The 19865-nt window shown below is 40.7% G+C and overlaps 1 long non-coding RNA gene across 1 annotated transcript in view; it reads left to right on the top strand.

Annotated features, from left to right (window-relative positions):
* The window catches only part of LOC109273408 (uncharacterized), a 145767-nt gene extending 144116 nt beyond the window's left edge, over positions 1–1651 (top strand). The window contains exon 3 of the long non-coding RNA XR_002083032.2: positions 1580–1651. This is a non-coding gene — a long non-coding RNA (uncharacterized LOC109273408). The remainder of the gene's footprint in view (positions 1–1579) is intronic.
* Positions 1652–19865: the final 18214 nt, after the last annotated feature.

Here is a 19865-nt window from a genome sequence, read left to right on the forward strand (position 1 = left end):
GCTGCCCTGGATGGAAAGAGGCAGTGGGGAAAGGCCACGGGGCAGAGGAGGCTCCCGCCTTGCAAACAACCTTCTTTTCCATTTCAACACACACCATTCTTCCATCCAGCTGTATCTCTCCCCACGGGGATGATATTTGTGCCATCCCTACATAAATGAAAGAAATAAGGAGTGCCTCCAGTAGGAACATCCTGGCTTCTATCTATTTAAATTAGAGCCTTATGGGAAAACCACATGATTTTAATGGCCTTTAATTGGTTAAGGAGAACAGTAAGTTCCCTCCCAGAAGCTTGAGAACAGAGCTCCTCGCCTTCCGGATTTGTTTCTTGGTTAACCAGACTAGGGAACAAAAGAGTTGTAAAATATTTGTTAGGCTGCAAAGCTTAACAAAGAAATGTTAAACAACACTGATGATGATATTGATTTCCTTCTCTCCATTCCTGCTTACTCCCTGCCGCTAACTCAGAATGACTTGTCCTTGGTGTGGGGCTTGTTGGTAGCATGGGGAATATGCAAAGTCCAGGAGAAAGTGACCCTCGCTGACCACCGGGTGCAGAGTCGGTTCTGCCTAAAAAACTCCCTGACAGGGTCAATTTGCATTGCCTGCCTGTTTGGTTACTCGGACTCACTAAGAGACTTGATACACGTCTGCACACACATCTGTCCATTCAGTCCTATTCAGGAAACCCCACTGACCAAAATTCAGACTTGGAGAACAAAGTAGTTACAGGAATGTATCCACACTAAAAAGATTCTCCTCCTCTTAGAAAAAAGGCATCACAGCAGGATTCCTTTAAATCGTGCATTTCAAATGATACGCCTTACAACCAACAGTGCGGCAAAACATGTATAATATAAAATGAGGAAATGAGGTCTCTGTATATGTTACGTATATTACATCTCTTTAATTGATTACAAATCTTCTGCCGTATATGTTCCATCTTGGGTTCTTGGGGGAGAAAGATAACATTATAACGTTTGAGAGCTGAATATCTTGGACATTCTTGACAATTATTCACAGTATCTGACACAGTGTTTTCTACAGAATGAGAGCTCAGAAAGACACCATTAACTGAATGACTTCAGGCTTGCGGCATGTGGGCTCAATGTCCATTAGGGTCATAAATTACTTGAGTAATGCTAATTATTCTTTGCCTTCAGTGCTCTTGATCAATATATTTGTGTTTGATTTTGTTGGGTTGTTGTTGTTGTTTGTTGTTGTTGTTGTTGTTGTTGTTGTTGTTTTATTTCTTTGCATGTATTAGATTTCCCAACAGTGAGCAGAGACCATGCTTGTCTTATTTTACCTTGTTTCTTCTGTACCTGGCTTGGTAAGAAGTACATAGTAAACACTCAATAAATATTTGTTGGCTGAATAATTGAATAATTGAAAGGGCCTGCCTTTATTAAGGCAGGGTTAATATATCTGTGTATTTGAAACTCAGAAAAAACAGTGACTTGCAGAGGAATCGCTGGGGGGGCGGGGGGGCGGCTCTTCTAAGACAAATGAGTTCCTAGGACGCGATTCATTCCTGCCTGCTCCTGAGCTATTAGATCTTATCCAGTGTTTGCATTCCAGGAAGAAGACCCACATAAAAGAGTTCTTCAGCTTCAGAAAGTTTGAAAAGCATAATTACATTGAGACTCTGGTGAGTACCAATTTACCTAATTTTAAAAGACAAAATTGTATCGTAAATCGCTAGTGTACCAAACAAAAGACCAAAAACCCAGGCTAAGGGCAAGTTAAATTCGACACCTCCCTGTTCGGGTTGGCACTCTTTTGATTCGCTCATCGGATCATTTTTCAGTACCGCCACCCCACGCCGGTGACTCCCAGAAAACTCACTCTCTGTATTCTCACCTCCACTCCCCTCTGCGCCACCTTTTCACACAACTTTGAATCCTCCAATCAGGGATCGCAGACTGAATTACATAAAGTCAAATGGTCTCCATGCATGCCCTGTTGGCATGCAAGCTCCTAGTTAGGGAGAGAAATAAACAAATGTCACTGATTCCCCAGGCATGCGGTCCTGGATCCAACAGAAGACATTTACATTTTCAGACCACTCTCTCTCATTCATCCACACATCTGTGGGGCACATCTGTATTAGCTCATTTCCTCTCTGGCTGTCAGTCTTCCCTCCTCTCTCTTATGTGAAAGAGTAATAAAAAAAACAATGGAAAAATATCTGGAATTCTGCTTGAGAACACAGATAACATGGAAAGCATTATATAGTTTTGAGGGGTTTTTTTTCATTTCCCAGGTTTTCCTTCTCCATCCCGCCTCCCCTTTCTCCCTCTCCCCCTACCCTGGAAATTATTTTGATGTTTCATTTTGCTTGCCGGTCTGCCCTGAGCTCTCACTTCCTAGCACTGATGTGACAATTACAACCCACATTCACTGCAATAAAAGCAAATAAGGCAAAGGCTTTCCTGCACCATCCCGACCTAGGAGAGAGAGAGACCATAATATATGTCTTAGCAACAACACAAAGCGGGCCCTCGTTTTTGCATACATATTTAGCCGATTTCTTCTGGAGGTCTCATGTGTTTCAATTGCTCATTTATTCTTCAACCTTGGATAAAGAGGCGAGGAGATGAGGTGGGGGGGACAGACAGACCTATAGATGACAGATCTGTAGACAATGTTGTTAGCATGCCAGATCTTATTACAGAACCGTGGGAGGTCATGTACGCCACATCCCGACTCCATGGGGACCACCACATTTAAAACAAGATGAAAAAAAATGTGATGTGGGGAAAAAAAAAAAAAACCCTCATGGGCAGCCTTCAAAGGCAGAGACAGGTTGTGACTGGATTAACATTTATTGACTGTTTAAGCCTGCTTTTTTGCTTCAGGACAGAGATACACGAGTTTAATTGCAGAGGCTGTTCTGCCAACTGATCACCAGAGTGGCAACCAAAGCTTAACTAATCGGTCCTTCATTAGTGAAAAGTCTCTATTACAAAACAAATTAAGCATGCTCTGATCCTAACCTACAGGTCCAATAGCATTACGGCAAAGTTTAAGCTGTTAGAGCACTGAAAAACTTATTAAGGGTTAGCGCTGAGATAGCACTTTGCTATTGATTTTACAATACACAGGTATTATGATTTATGGAGTGCTGGTGTCACTCTAACAAGCTGAAGGACACACAATATCATCTCCAGCATCATTAAAATTCAGAAGCCTCTAGAACTAACTCATCAACCACTGTACATTGTCACTGACTATGGGGCTGGGCTCCAGCTTCAAACCATCCTGAGCTTTGGGACAGTTGTCTCTCTGCCTGTTTGGCAATCAGAGATGGACAGCTGCCCATCAAAGGCATTCCATGCCTTCAATTAATTCTCGGAACCTATTTCCACACTGAGTTGTCAACGGTATTTTGTTATTCAATTCTGCCTCATAACATCTAGAAGTATTTTGTGCACAGCCACCGTGCGCCTGTTTAAGAAAGAACAACCGTGAGCAAGTCAGTATATAATTCCAGCAAGGCTCAAAGCTGTGCCAAAAAGAACGATTGCCTTTATTTTTTCAAATACTCAGATAAATCTCTGGCAGCACTGGCTGCGGCTAATCAGTCAGTAGATATGCAATGAGCACACAGATTATGCTCAACTAATAGTAATACAGGCTCATTGTTATTGAGCATTTGCTATGTTTCAGAATTGTTCTGACTCCTTCTGTTTTGTTAATACGTTTAATCTTCGCAAATTCCTTTGAGATGAAAATCGTTTTTTGTTTATCTCTACCTTACTGATATAAATACGGAAGCCCAGAGAAGTTAGGTCCCTTTGCTCAGAGAAGTTAAGTACACAGTTACTGAGCAGAAGAGCTAAAATTCAGTGAGTCAGTCTGACGTCCAGGCATTATCCTGGGCCAATTCCTACACTTAATAATCATTTCTATTAGCAAAATCAGCATTCTTTCAACTAACCTCAGTGTCTGTAATTCTGTAATCTGAGGATGTTTCAAGTTAAACCTAATCAGGTAAAGAGCTAAAACTGATCACTAGTTTTATTAAACTCCTTTCTATAGAGCATAATTATGACATACTTTTGTTCTCCTTTCTCTAAGCTGGATAAGCACAATGGTTACAATATTCTTTCAAGGACCTATTTCCTATGCCTTTAGTCATTTTTGATCCTTCCGTTTATTTACATCTTTCTACTTTGCATAAACTGCAAGATAATCTAATGCATCGTATCTATTTCTTTCGTGGTTTATACCATTCCCCAACTTCACCCCAATTCCGGACTAAACACTGTGTTGAATTTTACAAGAGCATCTGTGGTATTTACAATCAATGTTGGCTCTAACAAATTGACTTACAAACTTCTAATGGCTTTATATCCATATTTCTCCACAAGAATGGTTACCAAAGAGTAGAAATTGCTAAGTGCTGTGTCTATCTTATACCTCGAACTAAAGAATTTGGGACGGCGTAGCAAAAGAATCTTCTTTCAAAGCTCTCTTACCTTTTGGGAGACCCCAACACATGGCCCTCAGAATGTATATAGCTATACTATTGATTTATGTTCAACTTTATAACCCTAGATCATTTCCTGTCCAATGTACACAGCGAATCATTTTCTAAATTTCATTTTTGACATTTCTTTTCCCACATCCATTACCTATATATATTCCTATTAAGGGTTATGCCAACTATGTCTGGCCATTTTTATAACCTGGAAGGTTGTAAGGCTGCAAATTCTGTTTGTCATTTTGTCTCACCATCTTGGTGCCGTTCTATCCTTTAAGACCCCAAGAATTTCTACAGATTCATAGCTGGCATCTACAGAAGACCATCTGCCTAGCCAATACTACGTTAGAAAACTCTTCTCCTTATCTGTCCACCCAAGTCGGTTTCCTCTGCTTCTGAATGTAACTCATCAACCCTAAGAAGTCTCCGTGGTTCTGATTGTTTTCTGATCATGCTAGTCCTTTATTATTTTTTTTTAATTTTTTTTAACGTTTATTTATTTTTGAGACAAAGAGAGACAGAGCATGAACAGGGGAGGGGCAGGCAGAGAGGGAGACACAGAATCTGAAACAGGCTCCAGGCTCTGAGCGGTCAGCACAGAGCCCGACGCAGGGCTCGAACTCACGGACCGTGAGATCATGACCTGAGCCGAAGTCGGACACTTAACCGACCGAGCCACCCAGGCGCCCCTGATCATGCTGTTCCTTTTACTCAAAGTGCCCTTCTAGCCACTTTCCACCTATAGAACCACCGTTCATTAGTTGTGGTAGGGCCCAAGGATTCTCTCTTCTGGGAAGCCCTCTGGCATCCCTCAAGTTAGAATTACTCCTACCATCCTCAAGTGTTGCCCTATCTTAGCAACTTACTTTAGACTGAAAGGAGGTTATGTAAGAAATCAGGGGGCGCCTGGGTGGCTCAGTCGGTTAAGCGTCCGACTTCAGCTCAGGTCACGATCTCGCGGTCCGTGAGTTCGAGCCCCTCGTCGGGCTCTGGGCTGATGCCTCAGAGCCTGGAGCCTGCTTCCGATTCTGTGTCTCCCTCTCTCTCTGCCCCTCCCCCGTTCATGCTCTGTCTCTCTCTGTCTCAAAAATAAATAAACGTTAAAAAAAAAAATTAAAAAAAAAAAAAAAAAGAAATCAGTTTTGCCCAAATGCAGTCTTGCTGCATTCACTCAGATGATCTCAGGGAGCCTAGAATCTTTCATAATATTCGTCTCTAATGTCTGAGTCTTGTTTTCACATCTTGCAGTATCATTTTCTGAACTTGGGCTCTTTGGTCTTCATTTCATCATGTTATTCCTCAATGGCTTTTCTCTCGCGTGCGTGAGCAATGAGAGCATTCCTTAAGTATCCTGTGTGGTATTTCCTTTGAAAGATGCAGCTCCTCTCAACTCCTTTGTCTTGTGGGATATGCCTAACGGTGTCTTCAGACTTACTTTGAGCCACGTTTGACCTCAGCTATAACGTGATACAATCTCTCATTTTATAGATAAAAAATTAATCTGGGGAAGACCAAAGAGACTATCTCCTAACTAACTCATCCAGCTAGTTAGGATGACACAAATGGATTATAGTCATTGTCTCATTTCCAAGCCTAGATGAAGCAATTTGGCCACTCCTAAATGTGGGAAAATGAAATAGATCACAATGGTGCTGGTCACAGGGGGTTTTACTGGATCAGCCTTCACACAGCTACGTGCTTCATTGCAATGGGGTCATTTTTGATGATCCCTCTAAGCGTCCTGGAAATTGATATTCTATATTTGCCTGGGCTCCTTTCTTCTCCATCGCAACCTTGAACTCTAAATTCAATTCACCTTCACCAAAGTTGTCTTGATCCTTTAGAGCTTCACCCATTCTCCCTTCTCAGGAAAAACAAACCAACACATCTCATAAAGTTCACTCCATTTCTGCACATAACTTGTCATTCCATGAACAGCCTCCAAGTCTTTGCACACGGAATGTTCTTCTCCCCAACACTGACCGTCACAATCCTAAATTTCACTCAAACCCATCTCGAAGGCCAACTCATCTTTTGAGCACACGCAACTCCTTCCCTCAGAATTAATTGCTTAGTCTCTTTCCCTCTCATACTTTTGCCTCAGTGCTAGCTCCTTCCTTTTCTATTAAAAGTGTTTTTTCTTTATTATATATTAGACTGCATCCCCTGAAGAGAGACATTTTTCTTTAGGTACTCAGTGACCTCACAAAGCATGAGGGAGTAAATGTTTGTTGAAGGAATAAATGAATGATAAGAAAGGCATCTTGACTATCTGTTGCCTTAGATATCTTTGCCTTGCAAAGAGAGCTAACCCTCAATCTCCAAAACCTGTCTTAGTTTGTTAGTCAAGGGTTTAAAAAACTTATTTTTCACAGAATGGATGGCACAAAGGAATTCCATGATGCATAAAAAGAAAGTATGTTATGACACGCTTTATATATCATGAACCTGTATTGCTCTTTCTAAATATGGCCTAAACGTTCCAGTGAGAATAGAGAAATTTACTCACTCTTTTGGATGTTTCATCTAAACAAAGACACATTTAAATATTTGGAAACACCCATGTAGCTGCCTGGAGATTCCTTCCTGTACTTGAGGAACATTCAGGCTGTGTCTGCAGTTAGGTGAAAGGTGTTCTCACACCAAACCTAGACATGTCTTTGCTTCTCCTCATCACTTATAACTCGTGACGTCACCTTTTCACTCCTTGAATAAATCCAGTATCAGCCCCAGCCCATAAAAATCTGTTCTGCCCCTTTGCTTCTGTCTTCATGGACGGCATACTGTAAATAATCATAACGGAGTGGTTGTAAGTTCTGTGGTACACTGGAGACCCCTATTGGTGAGTCTCTGGCAGTGAATGTGCAGCCTGACCCCGCAACGAATAGAAACTGGGTCGGCTTCTGCTCAGCTCCTTTTGGTTCTAGTGGAGCCGAAAGTGACAACACCAACAATGTTTGCATACGATCGATCAGTTTGTGAAAGCACATGTGTGCGTTTACTGTACTTTTGGTTCGTATGACAACCTTCCTGAATAAGAAGGCAGTGCAGATGACAAGAGGAACAATACGTGATCTTCTGTAATCTTAGGGCACTGCCTTTTCGGTACATAACAGACAACAGGGATAAATGCAGCGTTGCCCTTACAGAAGTATTTATTGATCAAATATGGCAAAGCAGCCACGAAGTCCCAATCTCTCTGAGACTTAGGTAATCATACACTTCCTACGTCCAACTTTAAAAACAACATTGAATGGCTTTTAAATATTTCTGTGGTAGAGTCTAATAAATAACTAGGCTTTTGCAGGACCCTTAAGAGGCAACGTGCTTAATTTAAATTAACAGGTACTAGTTTAGAACCTCTGAATGCTTAAAGTTTTTATTTCAAATCATAAAGGACAACTTTATTCATCATGACAAAATGATCACCTCTCCAACATCTTGGATGAATTTTTCAATGGGTATATTGCAATTCGTTTGACAGCTTAAAAGATGAAATAGCTAGAGTTTCTATTACAACTATAATATAAAAGCTGTTGTATGATACTAAATGTACCATAAATCTTCATTCATTTGGGATGGGGATATTATCTGAGAATGCCTGGGGTTTTTCCTCTTTACTTTCCATCCACTTTTAAACCGGATTTTTAAAAGAATCGTGGCAACATGAATGTGATAACTATTTCACATATTTTCTCTAAAAGTATTCAAAACTTCTACCCGATCCACACTGTTCTGAAAAAGCAAAGCTCATCACTTGCCAGATGAAAAATGTCTTTGTGCTTAGACTTGAAAGATCCATATCCCTTAACTGGCATATTAACATAATGCACAAAAATACTGATAACAGAACAAATACTTCAAAAACTTTACAGACGCAGTACGTTCTTAACTACTTTGTTATTGGTTTTGTCAACATTTTCGTACGTGTTTTCTTCTCCGTTATTTTTCTTTGCAAACTAAATTGCTATTTCTCCCACCGTCCTCCTCCTCTTCTTTCCCCATCAAGACACAGACGTGCACACACACGCGCGCGCACGCGCGCGCACATGCACATGCGCACACACAGCCTCCTCCTTTCCTCGCCTTCAGCCGAAGCTCCTAGCCCAGAAGAACGCCTGGGTGTGGAGCAAAAAAATCTGGTACCTGTGAGCTCAGTATAACATACCAATTCCTGTTCACGCCTGTAATCACTGATGATCACAATGATTTCTTTGCCATGTGTAACAACCTGTCCCACACGCGTGTGTAATGTATTCGCGATGAGTCCCTAATCCTATCCGAAATGGAAGGAAATATTTTTATTCTGCAGCGCGCAACTGCCGTTAAACTGCTCAGTAAGCTCCGACTTAGCCCCTGGACTGAAGCTTGGGAGCGGGGATGTTTGAGGAAGGAGCTCTCTTTTGGGGAAACACACTTCCCTCCCGCCCCCTACAGTCCCCAAGTGAACATGGCCTCACGGAACCAGCCCTGGAGAAGAAGGCATCCTGGCACAGAGCTCCGAGCGTGGGGCCGTGGTGGGGTGGCACACGGGAACTTTTCAAAGGTCAGAAAGCTACAGGGCCCGGTAATGTCGACATCGGAGAAGGGAAACCCCTGAGTTCTAATTACAGCACAGTTTGTCTCTGCCACCACCTTCCCTGAATGGGTTAAAAAAAAAAAAAAAAGAAAAGAAAAAAGAGAAGGAAGTGATTTTCTTGAAAGGAACGCACTGCCTGAACTGCGAGAGTTAATACGCCATCAGTGGCTTTAATACCGAGGAGGCGAGGCTACACCCCGTGGCACCTCCGTGGGCTGCTGGGCGACGCCCCACAAAGGACAATTGTAGAATGCATGCGTGCAGTTAGATGATGATCCCACAAGGAAGAGACTTGAAGGAGCACATTTCTACCCACTCTCTGGGCTCTGGACAGCCGTTTTATTCAAACTCGGAGAGATGCGGGGTGGTTGCCCTGCAGAGGCAGTACTTGGGTAAACTTTAGTGATAGAAAAGAAATATCATTATAAAGAATACAACTTCTTTATTCAGGGCAAAGAACAGAGGGCAAAAGTCATCAAGTTCGAGGAATACCATGTTCCCGGCTCTGCCATAAGCTAATTCTATAACCTCTTGTTTTGTTTTCTCCCCACCTAGCAAAGGGCTTTATTAAAGTCCCTAAGCTGCCTGTGTCGTACTTGAGAATCAAGGGGGATGATACGTGTAACAGGGCTTTGAAAAGCTGTACGTCGTATCTCCGTGGGTGGAGTTGTTATTATCCTCACCGCTGTCACACAAAAAAAAATGCCAATGCTGCTCATTGCTATTAGCAAAATCCAATTCCTTTTGTTTGAGTTTTGCCTATAGAAAGCAATAAAGTGGAATAAATATCCATTAGTCAGTAGTCAACATGTATTGGAACAGCTGAAACACCAAATCTTTTTCCTCTAAAAGCAGAATGCTAAACTCGTGTTATTTCAGGAGTTGTGGGGGCAGGATGGGGAGACACTGCTGAGTCGAGATGGGGGTAGATTGGGGAGACGCAGCTGGCACAGGGTCAGAAAACCCTCCACCGCGTCCCAAGAAAACGCCTCTACTAAATTCCACTCGATCTAATCACACCTAAGATAAAAGGCAGCTTGAATGGAGGCCCGTTATTGGCCAGCATTAAGATGATATTGATAGAAAACGTAACGCAATACATTTTCCTCTGCCACACATTCCTAAATAATAGCGATTTGCCAACAAGCTAACCACCTCAGCACAAACGCTGGAACGCTCCTGCTGAGTCTCGGAAAGCCCGCTTGTCTGCAAGTGCACAATATACAAGCAAAATCGCCATAAAGCTCTGTGCCACCATTCAACGCAAACAGTCCTCAGGTCCTGCTGTGACTTGGCACAACCCGCTGGACAGCTGGAGACTGGAGAAGACGGGCTGCTGCCAATAACATGTTACGAGGGATTTTCTAACAATTTTCTGGAAACCCAACAGTCCCGTGCTTTATTATTTCACGGGCAGATATTGCTGTGAGCTACATATAGCTCTATTATGGTGCAGTATACGGTCTCTTCATACCTGATACGATAGACAATAAAACACTCCAACACTTTCCAATCCCATTTGTGAGCTGGAGCAAGGAAAAATGGGGAGACAGTTTGCCACAGCCTTATGTTATGCCTAATATAATTTTGGAAATCAGCTATTGCCCCAAACGACATTTTATTGCATGCATCAAAAAGATTTAACTTGCTAAGGGTCACCTAAGTGTACTCAGAATATGCTTCAAAGCCAAGAGACGCTACAGATAGATGGTTTATTGTACGTCTCATTCCTTCTCCCCCACACCACCCCCCCCCCAAGATCGTTTGCAATGAAGTGCTACCAGAGATCATTAAAAAAAGATTGCTCGTTTTATGTAGCTTGAATATATAAAAATGGTAGTTATCCAAATTCCGGCGGCAAGAAGTTTTGGAAGACAATGCCAAGAGATAAACGCAAGTAAGTTAAATCAGGAAGACAGGCTCCGCAGCAATTAGTCTAATGTAATATCATTTTTAATGTAAAGAAGCTACATTTTCTAATTTTCCCTAAAAGCCCTAGGTGCTGAATGGGTTATAATAAATGCACGCAATAAAAACCAGGTACACTCATCTTATAAAGCAGCCTATTAACCAGACTGCTAGTGCTGCAAAATGTACTACACGGTAAACAATACTTTTTCTGTTAGAATAATGATGCATAGTTTACTCTTTTATACCATGCAGCACTTGGGGACCACATCCATTTACCAAAATAATACCAAATTAGTACTGTAAATATTGAAATCAGACCTTTCAGGCTAACCAGTGGCCTAATTTTCTCTTCAATCTGCTCTTAATCTCAATTCATCAATAACGCTACCTTATTATCGGACTTTGACAGCCAGCTAAGGCTTTTGATAAATTATACATCTCAAGCCAGATTTAAAATTTGAAGCTCAAGGGCTAATTATCTGTACAGGCCTAGTTAATAACGAGATTTCTTGTTAAGTATCTGATCACAGCATGGGCATCATTTGTCAAGATCCTCAAGTCTACCTTAGAGACCCGCTCCTCGAATCCTCCCTTGCCTACCATATGTAAAATTGGGATCTTTGTTTCTATAATAACCTTTTATTAGGAAGCTGACATAATGATTAAGTTCGCTGTAGACACACACAATGAATTAGACAATTACCCTTGCTGCTTTAAACCACTCAGACTCCTAGCAAGACAAAATAATTAATATTGAATTTTAATTTGATGTGTTCCACATTTAAACCCCAATTTGCAAAGTACACCTGGAAAGCTGCCGCTGTTTCTTTGCAGTTTGTGCTGATGAAATAAAGGCCCCCGCAGTTTGAATGTAAAAGCACAGAAGGCACGGATGCACCACGATCACTTCTCAGTGGAGCACAGAATTTTCTAGCATTAATGGGAAAGGTAATTACCTAGGTCTAACTTTATAGCCTTTCCTCTAATGAAACTATAATCTCCCAGGCCTATCCACTTTAGGCATTTGCATGATTTTAATGATTTCAGTGCCATCACTGTTGGTATACCCAGTCATTTTGAGATGAAATGTCTTAAACACAAAGACGTTAATTATATTTCTGGGCTATTCTTATTGGCACAAAGTAAGGCTGACTCAGACAGAAGCACCATTATAAAAACAACTGATGGCAGCAGTCTCACCTGGCCCCCCAGAAGGATGAGCCCTGAGTGTAGAAATCTGTTTCTACCTGTTCATCCTCCCCCCAGACTTCACCAGGAATGGTGATGGGGCAAAAAGACTCGAGTCTTTTTTTTTTTTTTTAATTTTTTTTTAACGTTTATTTATTTTTGAGACAGAGAGAGACAGAGCATGAACGGGGGAGGGGCAGAGATAGAGGGAGACACAGAATCGGAAGCAGGCTCCAGGCTCTGAGCCATCAGCCCAGAGCCTGACGCGGGGCTCGAACTCACGGACCGCGAGATCGTGACCTGAGCCGAAGTCGAACGCTTAACCAACTGAGCCACCCAGGCGCCCCAGGACTTGAGTCCTTTTGACTTTGATCCCATACCTAATATTTCCAGGAAGGGTGTAGAATGGGTGGTGCGACACGGTAAGACCATGAAATAGTTTGACTCCCTAATCAAATTTCCTCTTAGAAAATGATTAACCTTCCCAGCTGGGGGCATTTCAGCCTCACGGGAGGCACAGGGACTTCGTGCGGTTTTTCTTTCACAAAAATGTTGGCGCTCGGGAGAGGAAAGGTGACTTTCTCTTCTCCGGCATCACACGGTCCCAAGACTGAGATGCCAAACTGAACTGAATTATCTGTTTTAAGACATATTAAGGCAACTTACATAATTACAGAAAGGAATAAAGATTCACAATCCATTTATTACGAACTCTAAAAGCCCTTATTCATCCAACTAGAGCTGCGTAGGTTCTCCTGAGACGGGTGGCCAAATCCAGAGACGGACTTCCCTGCTCTGCTTGGGTTTTCCTTTTACCTGCCTTCTTCTGCATGGATTCGTTGCACCCCAGGTCCCTCCCCCAGTTGAGTGGGCAGCGAGAGGAGGGTCCGATCCTGCTGGATACAGAGGGGTGCCACGGAGAAGTTTGTTAAATACAGCAACTCTTTGGCTTGCCGGGTCTACCAGGGGCAGGAAAAGATTCCTACATTCTCTTCCCCAGTGGCACAATGTATCTAAGACCCTCATACATTGTCATTCTTCCATCAGTACCATACAGAAGGCACTTCCTTCTGGGCACATCCCTCCCACCAGTTCCCTGAAATACCCAGATGACCACGAAGTCGTGGGGAATGGTTCCTCAGCTCAAGCTTGACTCTTTGTTAAGTTAGAGACAAAGAGGTTGGCCTGGGTGGCTCCGTCGGTTAAGCATTTGACTTCAAGATGAAACGGTCACTGACACACCAGCTGCGGAAGTCCAGAGCCACCTCCCTAAACTATAAATGAGGTCTTTGTAAAGAGAATGACATGATAATCACTGTCTGAGCTAAATATTCGGGGAAAAGAGGCAAATGTCCAAGGCTCTCAAATCTCTCGATGACATTAGCAACAATCCATGTCTTCTTAGCAGTTTCTTCTTTTGATTATTCCCATTAAGCTATTAAGCCAAAGTATTTATTAATACTTTGTCCCTAGATCATCTCTTCCATTAAAACTGAGTACCAGTAAATCTAACCTCTGCAAGTTACAAACTACGCAACTTTGGGCAAGTTAGGTAACCATTCTGAGCGGAGGTTTTATCAGGAGTGAAATTAGCATAACAAGGGCCAATTTCCCTGAGTTGTTATGGAAATCAACTGAGATCATATATATTCCGCTCTTAGGACAGTGTTGACACTAGTAAGTGCTTAATAAATATTGACTGCTGCTAATAGTGTAGTTAGGTGTTATTTAGCAAGATGTTGCAGACTATTATTACTTAGTAGCCCTTAAATGGGTCATCTGCTTTTGGGGTCTGGCTACCATACAATTTAAGGAAGATCACAAGAACCTCATTTCTAGGAATAATCAACAATCAAGAAAATCTGTGTTGGGCAGCAACATGCAAAAGAATGAAACTAGACCACTTTCTTACACCATACGCAAAAATAAACTCCAAATGGTTGAAAGACCTAAATGTGAGACAGGAAACCATCAAAACCCTAGAGGAGAGAGTAGGCAACAACCTCTTTGACCTCAGGTGCAGCAATTTCTTGCTCAACACATCTCCAAAGACAAGGGAATTAAAAGCAAAGATGAACTATTAGCCCCTCATCAAGATAAAAAGCTTCTGCACTGCAAAGGAAACAATCAATGACACTAAAAGGCAACCGATGGAATGGGAAAAGATATTTGCAAATGACATATTGGATAAAGGGTTAGTATCTAAAATCTATGAATAACTTACCAAACTCAACACCTGAAAAATAAATAATCCAGTGAAGAAATGGGCAGAGGACATGAATAGACACTTTTCCAAAGAAGACATCCAGATGGCCAACCAGCACATGAAAAGATGCTCAACGTCACTCCTCATCAGGGAAATACAAATCAAAACCACACTGAGATACCACCTCACACCAGAGTGGCTAAAATGAACAACTCAAGAAACAACAGATGCTGGCGAGGATGTGGAGAAAAGGGAACCCTCTTGCACTGTTGGTGGGAATGCAAACTGGTGCAGCCGCTCTGGAAAAGAGTGTGGAGGTTCCTCAAAAAAATTAAAAATAGAACTACCCTACGACCCAGAAATAGCACTACTAGGAATTTATCCAAAGGATACAGACATGCTGATGCATAGGGGCACAAGTACCCTAATGTTTATAGCAGCACTTTCAACAATAGCCAAATTATGGAAAGAGCCTAAATGTCCATCAACTGATGAATGGATAAAGAAGATGTGGTTTATATATACAATGGAATACTACTTGGCAATGAGAAAGAATGAAATCTTGCCATTTGCAGCAACGTGGATGGAACTGGAAGGTATGATGCTAAGTGAAATAAGTCAGTTAGAGAAAGACAGATAGCATATGTTTTCACTCACATGTGGATCTTGAGAAACTTAATATAAGACCATGGGGGAAGGGAAGGGAAGGGAGAAAATAATAGTTACAAACAGAGAGGGAGGGAGGCAAACCATAAGAGACTTAAATACAGAGAACAATCTGAGGGTTCATGGAGGGGTGGGGGAGAGGGGAAAATGGGTGATGGACATTGAGGAGGGCACTCGGTGGGATGAGCACTGGGTGTTGTATGTAAGCGATGAACCATGGGAATCTACCCCAAAAACCAAGAGCACACTTTACACACTGTATGTTAGCCAATTTGACAATAAATTATAGTTAAAAAAAATATTTGTCTTGGGGCACCTAGGTGGTTCAGTCGGTTAAGGCTCTCAATTTCACCTCGGGTCATGATCTCACAGTTTGTGAGTTTGAGCCCCGCATCAGCTCTGAGCTGATGGTACGGAGCCTGCTTGTGATTTTCTCTCTCTCTCTCTCTCTCTCTCTCTCTCTCTCTCTCTGTCTCTCAAAATAAATAAATAAACTTAAAAAAAAAATTTGTCTTCCTCAGGCAGGATTTGCACACAAAGCCACAAACAAGTCCAAGTCGTTAAGAGACTCTATGCTAAGAAAAAGACTGAAAGAATATACATTATTTTTTTTATTGTGGTAAAAAACACCAAACATATAATTTACCATCTTAACTGTTTTTAAGTGTACAATACCGTAGTATTAACTAAATACACATTGTTGTGCAATAGATTTCCAGAAAATTTTCATCTTGGGAAACTGACACTCTATACTCATTGAACAACTCTTTTTATTCCCCGTCCCCTCAAACCCTGGCAATCATTATTGAACTTTTGAAGAGTATGACTGATGTAGATATCCCATATAAGTAGAATTATACTGTGTTTGTCCTTCTCTGACTGGCTTACTTCACTCAGCATAATATCCTCAGAGTTCATCCGTGGTGGAGCATAACAGAATTTCCTTCTTTTTAAATGCGGGATAATATTCCATTGTATGCATATGTCACATTTCTTGACAATACTTGCTTTTTTGGTTTGTTTGTTTTTTCTAGTGGACATCCTAATAGATGGGAGGTGACCTTTCGTTACCTAAACATAGTCACTGGCCCTTATCATTATGGTTTTGATGTGCATTTTCCCAATGCTTGGTGGTGCTAAGCATCTTTTCATTTGCTTACTGACCATTTGGGTATCTTTTTTGGAGAAATGTCTATTTCAGTTCTTTGTTCATTTTGCAAATGGATTATTTGGGTTGTGGGAGTTCTTTACACATTTGGATACTAACCACTCATTAGCTACATGGTTCGCAAATATTTCCTCCTGTTCCAACGGTGGCTTATCTACGCTGTCAATTGTTTCCTTTGCGACATCAAAGGTTTTAGGTTTTGATGTAGTTCCATTTGTCTATTTTTTATTTTGTCACCTGTGCTCTTGGTGTCATAGCCAAGAAATCATTGCCAAGATCAGTATCACGAAACTTTTCCCCTTTGTTTTTTTCTAGAAGTTTTATAACACGTTCAAGGTCTTATCTTTAGGCCTTTAATCCATTTTTAAAAATTTTTTTTTAATGTTTATTTATTCTTCAGAGAGAGAAACAGAGGGCGGGCAGGGGGAGGGGCAGAGAGAGGGAGGCACAGAATCCAAAGCAGGTGGGGCTTGAACTCACAAACCACAAGATCATGACCTGAGCTGAGGTCACTTAACTGACCAAGCCACCCAAGCGCTGCAGGTCTTTAGTCCATTTTGAATTAATTTTTATATATAGGTAAGGTAAGGGTCCAATTCATTCTTTTGCATATGGATATCCAGTTTCCTAGCACCACTTGCTGAGGAGACTATCCACTTGCCATTTTTAGCCCTGGAACACAATCATTTGAAGATCATTTGGCCATATACAGGAGGGTTTATTTCTGTCCATTTCTCTCTGTTCTGTTCCATTAGTCTACATGTCTGACTCCATGTCATTACCATACTGTTTTGTTTACTGTAGCTTTGTAGTGTGTTTGGAAATCAGTAAGTGTGAGGCCTTCGACTTTGTCTTTCTCTCTCAAGATCGTTTTGGGGAAATAGATTGCATTTTCGTATTTTGTTAATGCTGCTGTCTTCAGTTAGTGGGACTACGAGTGACCTAGTTGAATTCTGCAGGTTGTATTTCACAAGCAAACATAACAAATGGATATGTTAGTATAACATGGGAAGAGAATGAAACATTCTTTACTTCATAAATAGATATAGTCTGGATTCCAAGTGTCTATCTCAGCTAATTGTGGAAAATTTAACCCTGCCAATTTCAATTATAGCTGGTGCAATAAAATGATTTTTCAGCTAAAAATGATGTTATCAGCCCAGTTTCAGGACAGTACCTAACCCCATCTCCAGTCGGTCTCTCCTCCCCATCTCTCCTCTGGTCAGCAGATGATGGCAGCAAGGAGAGGTGATGGGTGGTGGAGACAACTTACCTGATGGTTTTCACTGGTTAGCCATTGAACTCCACCCTGGACCAGGCCCTGCAGGATAATGCCTGATATTTGCTCTGACTGGTGGCAACTGACTGGTCCACTGGAATCTTCTGGCCTCCAGCCCAACTTTTATGGTGCATAATATCCCAGAGATGTAGCCAATTTTTCTTACTAACTCTAGTAAAAAGTCCTTGTGTGTATTTTTAATGACATCCTTTGCCTTTGCCAGGCAGCATCAGGGACAGTCACATGAGCACAGGCTCCTAAGTACAAGACTGAATACACACTGGCCTCACAATACCAAACAAGGCAGAGTCCCTTCCAAAACCTGGAAGGGGCAACCCATCTTTGTTTTTTTGGTTTTTAATTTTATTTTAAATTCTAGTGTAGTTAACATGCAGTGTTATATTGCTTTCAGGTGTACAATCAGTGATTCGACAATTCCATACATCACCCAGGGCTCATCACAACAAGTATACTTCTTAATCCTCATCACCTATTTCACCCATCCCCTGGTAACCATCAGTTTGTTCTCTATGGTTAAGAGTCTGTTTCTTGGTTTGTCTCTCTCTCTCTCTCTCTCTCTCTTTTTTCCTTTGTTCATTTTTGTTGCTGTTCCTTAAATGCCACATAGGAGTGAAATTATACAGTATTTGTCTTGCTCTGACTGACTTATTTCACTTACCATTATACCCCCTAGATCCATCCATGTTGTTGCAAATGGCAAGATTTCATTCTTTTTTATGACTGAAAAATATTCCATTGCATGTATGTGTATGTATGCATTGTGTGTGTGTGTATATGTGTGTGTGTGTGTATGCTATGTATATATATATGTGTGTATATATATATATGTGCTATGTATATGTATGTGTATATATATGCTATGTATATATAGCATATATAGCATATACACATATATACACATATATATAGCATATATACATATATATAGCATATATATATGCTATATATATGTGTATATATATAGCATATACATAGCATATATAGCATATATAGCATATATATATATATATATATGCTATGTATACATAGCATATATAGCATATATAGCATATATATATATATGCTATGTATACATAGCATATATAGCATATATATATATGCTATGTATACATAGCATATATAGCATATATATATATATGCTATGTATACATAGCATATATAGCATATATATATATATATGCTATGTATACATAGCATATATAGCATATATATATATGCTATGTATACATAGCATATATAGCATATATATATATATGCTATGTATACATAGCATATATAGCATATATATATATGTGTATATATATATATATATATATATATATATATATATATATATATGCTACTTCTTCTTTATCTATTCATCTGTTGATGGACACTTGGGCTGCTTCCATAATTTGGCTATAAATAATGCTGCTATAAATATAAAAGGTGCATGTATCCCTTTGAGTTAGTGTTTTTGTATTTTTTGGAAAAATACCAAGTAGTGCGATCACTGGATAGTAGGACAGTTCTATTTTTTTAACGTTTATTTATCTATTTTGAGAGAGAGAGAGAGAGAGAGTGCATAAGCAGGGACAGGGCAGAGAGAGAGAGAGAAAGAGAGAAAATCCCAAGCAGGCTTTGCATGATCCCAGTACAGGGCTCAATCCTACGACCCTGAGATCATGACCTGAGCCAAAATCAAGAGTCGGATGCTCAACCGACTGAACCACTCAGATGCCCCTATTTTTAACTTTTTCCACAGTGGCTGTACCAGTTTGTATTCCCACCAGCAGTGCACAAAAGGTTCCCTTTTCTCCACATCCTCACCAATACTTGTTGTTTCTTATGTTTTTGGTTGTAGCCATTCTGACAGGTGTGAGGTGATACCTTATTGTGGTTTTGATTTGCATTTCCCTGATGATGAGTGACGTTGGGGATATTTTCATGTGTCTGTTGGTCATCTATGTCTTCTTTGGAAAAATGTCTGTTCATGTCTTCTGCCCATTTTTTAATTGGATTATTTGTTTTTTGGGTGTTGATTGTAGAAGTTCTTTACATATTTTGGATACTACACCTTTATTGGATATGTCATTTACAAATGTCTTCTCCCACTCAGTAAAATGTCTTTTAGTTTTGTTGATAGTTTCCTTTGCCGTGAAGAAGCTTTTTATTTTGATGTAGCCCTAATAGCTTATTTTTGCTTTTGTTTCCCTAGCCTCAGGAGACATATCTAGAAAACTTTTGCTACAGTCAATCTCAGAGAAATTACTGCCTGTGCTCTCATCTAGGATTTTTATGCTTGTCTCACACTGAAGTCTTTAATCCATTCTGAGTTTATTTTTGTGTATGGTGTAAGAAAGTGGTCCAGTTTCATTCTT

The sequence above is a fragment of the Panthera pardus genome, unplaced genomic scaffold (genome assembly GCF_024362965.1).
Source record: "Panthera pardus isolate Hobbes unplaced genomic scaffold, ASM2436296v1 HiC_scaffold_10, whole genome shotgun sequence".
Classification (NCBI taxonomy): domain Eukaryota; kingdom Metazoa; phylum Chordata; class Mammalia; order Carnivora; family Felidae; genus Panthera; species Panthera pardus.